Raw genomic sequence first — 8676 nt, forward strand, 5'->3', positions numbered from 1 at the left:
CCTGAATATATTTCTCAAGTTTGTAACCCATCGTCAGACTGATTACAAGGGGAATTACATAAGCACGTGTAGTCGTGATAAGAGGTAGGAACGCCAGGAGGAGGCGGCCTGCTTGTGCACCGGTTTCTTCATCCGGTGCGTCCAGAGCATGAGATCATCCACGAGTTTCCTGAGAGTGAGGATACTGTGGTGATTTTGTTGCTTGAAGGTCATAGCGTTTCTGGAATCCCAAATCTTTCATAGGATGATGAGGAGGACGGAGTGCCAGATTACCGCATCTACCTGTGTAGGTAGGCGGCAGTTCCAGAGTCCATCAATGGTAGTCGAAGGAGAGATGCCGATCCGTTGCCAAATACGTTGTGAAAGTGGACAGTTTAGGAATATGTGTGAGCTGGTTTCACCATCATATCCACAGCGCGGGCATAGTGAGTCGGTGACGATATGCTTGCGCTGGAGGTTGCTTTTTGAGTTGAGTCGATCCCGAAACAGGAGCCATGCAAAGATCTTAACGCGATTTGGAACGCGTGAAGACCAGATGGCAATGGCATGCACGTCGTGGTCGTCATCGTGGGAGCCCATGGTTAGCGCATATGCTGCCCTCGTGGAGAAGCATAAGCCACCGTTGAGGTAGCGCTCGTCCGGTCCTGTCGAGAACCGGAAATCCTGCAAGAGAGACAACAAAACGCACAACTCGGTAGCAGCATCAGATGTTAGGCGGTTCCGGAGGATTGTTTCCAAACCGTGATTCAGGACAGCAGCCACACGAGCTAGTGGTATAGTGGTGTGTGAATATAGGCAGGGGAATAGAGTAGCAAGGGGTTGGTTGTGTATCCACGTATCAAGCCAGAAGTACGTATTAGTGCCAGAGTTTGTGAGTACAAAAGAGATGGCATGAAGTGCTGGCAGCTGTTGATTTATTGTTCGACAAATAAAGGAGTGACTATTTTGTGGAGCAATGAGGGCATTTGGGTGTTGTAAGGCGATCCAGTCTAACCAAGGTGTTGTGCCTGGTAAGAGAGCTTTTACAGCAAATTTCATAAGTAGGCATTTGTTTTGCTGATGAAGATTTTTTAGGCCTAGACCACCACAGTTCTTTGGTTTACACACATTTTTCCAGGCAACTAAGCATTGAGCACCAGTGCAAGTTTCCTCCGCAGCCCAAAAGAAGGCTCGTCGAATAGAGTCTAGGGTTTTTAGAACACTCTTGGGAATGGGGAAGACTGACATGAAGTAGACTAGAAGGGAGTCGAGGACAGCCGATAATAGGATGAGCCTATCCCCTTTGGAGAGGATTTTTGCGCGCCAGCCCGTCAAGAATTTACGGCAACGTTCGATGATCGGTAGGAAGGCATTTGTAGGTAGTCGTGTGGGTGTTAGGGGAAGGCCTAGGTAGATCTGCGGAAAGCTTGAGGTTGGGCAGTGCAAGGTGGAGGCAATGGAGTCTCCCATGGCAGTGCTGATGTGCATGGGTACGACCGTTGTTTTTGTGAAGTTGATAGTGAGGCCAGTGGCCATGGCGAAATCGTGACGGATGTATTTTAACTGTTGAGCAGCGGGATTGGATGCCTTGGCGATGATGAGGGTGTCATCAGCATATTGTAAGACGGTTGGCGGGAGATGTGAGAACAGGGGGTGCCTGAGGTGAGCTAGATCGCAGTCTTGCTGGATCATTTGTTGTAGGAGATCAACAACGATGATGAAGAGGTAGGGCGAGATAGGGTCACCCTGCCTGAGCCCATTTTTGCAATTTGTCCAGTTTCCGGGGATCCCATTCAACATGACGGCAGTTTTCCCGGTTGCTAGGAGGTCATGAACCCATGATGAGAATTTTGGCGGGAAGCCGCGGCAGCGTAAGATGGAAGTAAGAGAGTCCCAAGAGAGGGAGTCGAAGGCTTTGCTAAAGTCCAATTTAATGACCATGGTTGGGGCTTTTCTAGTATGGCATGCGCGTATGAGGTCTGCAGCGAAGACAAAGTTTTCGGCTATGCTACGCCCTGGGATGAACCCAGTTTGGTTGCCATGGACAAGCAGTGGTATTATTGGTTTTAGTCTGTTGGTAAGCACTTTCGCAACGGCTTTGATGGGACAATTTTGGAGGGAGATCGGGCGGTATGCGTCGGGAGTGTTGGCATGATCTTTTTTGGGTAGTAGAATGAGGTGAGCTCTGTTAAGGCTTTCAGTTTGGGCGTTAAGGTTTTGGAAGTCCGTCATGAAGGAGTGGATGTGAGCCTTAACCAGGTTCCAGTATTTTTTGTAGAACAGCGGGCCGAAGCCATCCGGTCCTGGGCTAGCTAGGGGGTTCATTTGGAGGAACGCATTTTTAATTTCATCTAGTGTGAAGGGGGAGTCCAGCGAGTTAAGCTGTGGTAACGTTTGTGGGTAGTACTTTTTAGGATCGAAGGGCCAATAGGTGTGTGGTGCTGAACCTATAAGTGCTGTGAAATGATCTTTGAGAATGGTCGCTTTTTGAGCATGAGAGTGGAATTCAGTTCCATCAGTTAGTAGGGAAGTTATAGTATTCTTGCGGAGACGCTGTGACGCGGCAGCATGAAAATATTGTGTGTTTTCCTCCCCATCAATTGCAGCACGTACTTTACCTCTTTGTTTCCAGAAGGCTATTTTTTCAGCAATAGCTGAGTGCAGGGCATCGGAGACAACAAAACGTAGTCTTTTTTCGGCATTGGAGAGAGTTCGAGCCTCCTCCTTTAGATCGATGAGATTAATGATTTGTTTTGCAGCCGCCTCGCGAAGGTGTGCTGGCGATCGCTTGGAGGCCCAATTTTTTAGGTCATATCTTGTTCTTTTTAGAGCTTTTGCAAGGGCAGCGGCGGATGTTAGTTGCTGGGTCGAGCGGTGGTTTGGGGCCCAACATTTTTGTATTATTTGCTGGCAAGCAGTGGATAGAGTCCAAGCTGATTCGAATCTAAAGTGGCGTGTCTTTGGGACAGTTGTTTGGATATTTAGAATTAGGGGAACGTGATCAGATGTAATTCGTGGCAAAGATGAGAGAGTTGTATTGGGGAAGACATTGTTCCAAGCCAGATTGAAGAAAGCTCGGTCTAGTCGTTCGAGGGTTGGTGAAGCTCGTTTGTTGGACCAGGTAAAGCGTCTGTCTAGCAGGGGTAGTTCGATTAGTGCTAGTGCGTTGATCGTGGAGTTGAAGGCGTCAGCTTCCCGTTGGCGGAAGCTGCGTTTATTTTTTTCGTGGGAGAAGCGGATGAGGTTGAAATCTCCTACAATTAGCCAGGGAGTTTGGTCATCCTCCTTAATTAGATTGAGCTCATCTAGGAATGCCTGTTTGAGTTTGCGATTCGAGGGGGCATAAATGTTTGTGATGACAAAGGGGAGGGGGTGAGCGAGCGACGTGAGTTTGATGGATGTGGCGTACGTATGGTGGGAGTAGGAGATTAGGGAGAAATAGTTTGTATTAAAGGCGGAAATCATTCCGCCGGCCGAACCGTTCGCAGGTAGGAAATTTCTTTGGTCAAGAGATCGTGGCAGGAAGGAGTTGAATTTTCGGTCGTTAATGTCATTTAACTTAGACTCTTGTAAGAGTGCACAGTGGGGGTTGATACTGATTAGTTCGGAAAGGATATTACCGCACTTAGATTCGTCGCCTAGGCCTCTTACATTCCACGAGCAGATAGATAGAGTTGTACTACTCATGGGGAAACAGACGGACATCTAGACTTAACAGGGTACAAGCAGCTAGGGGATACATTTGGGATGCTAGCAGATAATTGAAGCAAAACATGTGATTGCTCCGGGCACACTGGCGGTGGAATAAATAGGCCCTTGATGTAGGGTCGCGATATGGACGGCCGGCCGCCGTCGGGACGCCGCATGGGCAGGCATGGTTTTTTTGGGCACATCATGGCAGAACGTCAGCAGCACCGTTGTCCGTGATATCGGCACATGCGATGGAGTCTGCGGCCGCGTCGTCAGCACCGCAAAGCCTGGCGATGTCCGCCAGGGCTGCAGCAGGGGCTGGCGGAGCGTCGGGGATGTCGAGCTGAGCATCGCGAATGGCGTCTTTGAGCGCCTTAGCAACGTCAGTGGCAGTGAGGCGTTTAGCTTTGGCGCGGACAGCCTTAGTAGTCATGTCGGTGAAGACTCGCGGCTCCTTGGCAGCAAGGCGAGAGCTTCGGCGCAAGCTCATGGACTTGTCCGCCGAACGCTTGGCGCTGCGGCGCAGCTTGCGAAGCACGGATTCATGGAGGTGAGACTCTGCAGTTTTTGTTGCGGGGGTGAGCATGGTCAGGCTGTGTTCAGGTTTGTATATAGGGGATGGAGTGCGACATGGCTGTTCAGGGGCCATACCAGAGGATGATGCTCCAGCGGAGAAGGCAATGGTGGAGACGTCGATGTGAAGGCCTGGGGAGTTGGAGCTGTCATATGGGCTGAATGCCGATGGCAACTGCACAATATTGGGTGGAGGGAGATCGTCGAGGTTGTCTTGGTTGTAGCCGTCCGGAGAGGGTGGTCGAGTGGTTAGGCTGAACCCACCGACAGCAGCGGCGGGTCGCGGCGAGGGGCGGCAGGTGGTGACCGGCGTGGTGGAGGATCCGATGACAGTTGAGGCGGAGAACGCCGTGGGAGGTGACGCCATCTGTGATGGAGGGGCTGAGTCGCTGTCGGAGGAGATGTTGACGACGGGATGGGCGCAGTCATCTGGTCCGTCGTCACCAGAGGAGACGTGGAGTGGCATGCCGGCAGAGGCGCCGACATGCATGGGAGTGGTGGTCGTGGCATCGAAGGCTGGGGACGGCGGGGGGCCGCGCGGCATGTCGTCGGTGGCGTGGTGGGTGTTGAAAGGGCCGCGGCTATGGTGACCGCGACGGCCGTTCGAGTCCGAGTCGGAGTCGGAGGAGAACGGGGACGCGCCAAGCGGCCCCATCTGGTCAAGAACCGTGGCGAGCCTGGTGATCTTTACGACCTTGATGTCGTTAGTTGGGGGGAGCTGAATGGGCAGGGAGTCCGGGAGCCGCCGTCGTCGGTCGACCATGATGAGGGCGCGAACGGCCGTGTAGTCGCGGCCATCGACGCAGTAGTGGTCGACCGAGCAGACATCACCAAGGTGGCTTAGCGCCCACCTGATGCCTGCGTCGTGCCAAAGCTCATGAGGGAACTCCGAAGCTTTGACCTCGATGAGCTGGTCGAAGACAGGCGACGCGCGATCAGCCAGCTCAACCGGCTCGAAGGAGATGTGGTTGCCTCGGAAGTCAATGGAGCCAAGGGCGACAAGGTAGTCCCGCACACTTGCGGACTCGAAGGTGACGCAGCCCGCACCGCGCCACGAGCCAGCCACGCTGAAGCTTGGGTTGCCTGCGTGCGCGAGGATCGCGTCGTGAATGAGTGTTGCCGGGTTGTGGACGGGGGAGCGTAGGTGGGCGAACGCGATATGGCTGACATTGTTGACGAGGCATGGGGGCGCGACGATGGTAGGCGCGAGCTCGATGGGCAAACCGAAATGGCGTCCATGGCGAGCAGACCCAGCGTTCGGAGGAGACAGGCCGAACGCTGCGGCAGCCCGAGCCTCATTGAGGGTAGCGCGAAGCGCCTCGAGGTCAACGGGTTGGGAGAGTGGTGGTGGAGCGGGAGTAGGGTAGGCCGTGGTGTTAGTTGTGGCGGATAGCGGGATGATGCGAGCGACTGGGATGCCGAGAAGAGGTGCTGATGGCCCGTTTCCGGCACGGGGCCAAGGGTTGGTGGCAGCGGCGAGGTCGGCTGGGGTAGGCGCCGTTGAGTTAGCCATGGCAGGAGTCGGCAGTGGGGTGTGTTGAAGAGAGAAAGCTGGGTTGGCGGCTGGAGTTGGTGGAAGGCGAGCGAAGAAAGGGAGGAGGCGGACTGCCCGGCACCGGCGAGTGAATTTATTTAATTCACTCTAACTCTCTAGGTACATGTGATTATACATTGGGTTTCTTAACACATTTCTATTTCCTTTTCCTTTTGTGTTTTAAGCCACCAAATCACTGTCCGACGACTAGTCCCGTACTTCCACTGAGCTTCAAGACTGGGATCTAGCTAGATTCATAAATTTAGAGGAATGCAAAAGGTGTAACTTATAAGTTTTACCAGAATGAACAAATAGAAAAACTTTTACCTGAACAATTCCTGTATGTTGTCCTCTACGATGGTTGTCAGCTTGCTCAATCCATGTACCCGCCCATTGTGTCCCATCAGCCATCCAAGTGGCATGTACACCATCATCTCCTTTGTTGTAGGCATCAGACCGTCGGCGGACGGTTGTAGAAAGGGAATCTATTCTCACCTTGAACTCACCATATTCTTTGCGCACACACCTGTGATCACTCATGAACTCTCCTGCCATACCCCCGACACACGACCTGGTTTTCATCCTAAAATAGTTCTCCGGGGACCTTGGCTCGATGCAATGCTTCCGGCAAAACGGGACCCACAAAGCAGCAAAATGAGCAACGTGGATCATTGCCTCATAGTGCACCAATGAGCCATCGTCGTCAGAGAGGTAGCTGGCGTACTTGTCAATGGGGTAGTCGGCGGCGAGGATAGAGAGGATGGTGTTCACCGTGTACATGACGGGTTCATCCACGGGGTTGATAGTCATGACAAAGTCGTCGATTCCCGGAAGGATGGCTTCGCTGTGCCGTTCCGCCAGGGCGGCGAGGTCCGGCACGCGTTTGATGGGGTTGAGCTTGGGGAGTTGGTTGTTGAGGAGCCATGAGAAGCCGAACCAGGCGTCTGCAACCATGGACGTGGCCCAGAGCCAAATGCCATCGTGGTTCCTGTGCTCTACATGCCACGCGAAGAAGGCTACGATGGAGACCAAGCTTACAAGAATCAAGAACCTGTTGTTACAATGAAAAAATATGATCATTTTTTTTGATAAAGGATGAATTTTATTGGCTCAAATGGAGCATCGAGAAGATACAATATGAGCACACACCCGGCCTCTGCATAACTAGGATGCACACAGCCAACCCAACACACACACACATGCATAAACACGCCCACAACTAGCAAGGTCACAAGACCAAAAGCTGTGCATAGACATGGAAAAAAGAAAAAGAAATAGTGAAAAGCTCCAAAGAGATCAGATCAGCAATCGACAAACTACAACTGAGACCATGTCCGCACCAACCATTGACATCACATGGAGGCCGATGATCTTCAACAGCAACGCCTTCAGGAAGGAAGTGACACTCAAGCGCCGCCGTCACCGGATCCAACCACAAAGGCCAGAATCAAAGTTTACACCCTGAATAATAGTCTGAACATATCCGAGCAATGCCTCCAACAAGGTAAGGATCATATTCACAAGTATAGGCCGGACTGCGTGTAGCACTAGTAGTAGTATGAAAAAAGAATGCATGTTAGAATGACATCCGTGCAGACCGACCTATAAGGATGCAGGATGCTTCCCTTGACCTTCATGGTCCGGAATAGCAGCGGCCGGTTGCCGTCGCCGGTGCTGGTTCCAGACATGTTCCCCTCGTCCTCGGCCACCCACACGCCATCCTTGGCGTGTGCTCGCCCCCAGTGTCGGCCACCGGGTCCTTGACTCCGAGGCCCATCGTGCAAGCCGTGGCGGATATGTATCGTACGAGCACCAGAAAGGTTAGGGATATGATGATCTCCCTAGCTAGCTTGTTCGTATCGACGAGATGCTTGTCCGGTGGGGGGTTTATACAGGGCTAGCTAGTCATCGTCTTCGTCGTTGTCACTATAATCCATTGGCCTTCTCCATGGTGAAATACTGAAACTGGATCGAGGCCTCCGGTTGGTTCTGTTTGGACACGGTGCACCGCGGCAAGGATCATATTCGGATTTCTGACCGATCAAATACAACCGGCCAAAACCCACCAGCTAACCAGCATACACAAGGGCCCCCGCGAGGGGCTTAACCTGCATGTTTCCTTTGTCAGCCGGTACTCCCCGGTCCCCACCTCCGCCCATGCCGCTCTCAAGGATCCCAACTGGCTTGATGCTATGACTGTGAAATACCGTGCTCTCATCAGCAACAACACTTGGGATCTCGTGCCTTCTCCTCGGGATGCCAACATCATCTCTGGCAAGTGGGTGTTACGTCACAAGCTCAAGCCCGATGGCTCCTTCGGTCGCTATAAAGCTCGTTGGGTACTTCGGGGCTTTTCTCAGAAGCCATGTGTTGACTTCGACGAGACGTTCAGTCCGGTTGTCAAACCGGCCACCGTGCCTGTCATCCTCTCCATCGCGCTCTCCAATTTGACCCGCCAACTCGACGTCAAGAACACCTTCCTGCATGGTAAACTTGCCGAGATAGTCTACTGCCGTCAACCCACCGGCTTCATCGACTCCACTCGCCCTGAGCACGTCTGTCGGTTGAACCGTTCGCTATACGGTCTCATGCAGGCTTCACGACTTTCATCACTTCGACTGGTTTTGTGTGTTCATGCTCGGACACCTCGCTATTCGTGCTCTAGTGTGCGGAAGGCACGGCCTTCCTCCTTCTATATGTGGATGATATCGTCCTCACCGCCTCCTCGACTGGATTGCTCGAAAAGATCACCGCCTTCCTCCTTCTATATGTGGATGATATCGTCCTCACCGCCTCCTCGACTGGATTGCTCGAAAAGATCACGGCCTCTCTCCGCGCCGAGTTTGCCATGACAGAAAATCTTTTGCAAGCCAAGTACGCCACGGAGATTCTAGACAGGG

At 52.6% G+C, this 8676-nt stretch overlaps 1 pseudogene; it reads right to left on the reverse strand.

Annotated features, from left to right (window-relative positions):
* LOC123158739 (putative mixed-linked glucan synthase 1) overlaps positions 1-8210 on the reverse strand; it is an 11457-nt pseudogene extending 3247 nt beyond the window's left edge.
* Between the last annotated feature and the right edge of the window lie 466 nt (positions 8211-8676).

Source organism: Triticum aestivum, chromosome 7B (assembly GCF_018294505.1).
Source record: "Triticum aestivum cultivar Chinese Spring chromosome 7B, IWGSC CS RefSeq v2.1, whole genome shotgun sequence".
NCBI classification, from domain to species: domain Eukaryota; kingdom Viridiplantae; phylum Streptophyta; class Magnoliopsida; order Poales; family Poaceae; genus Triticum; species Triticum aestivum.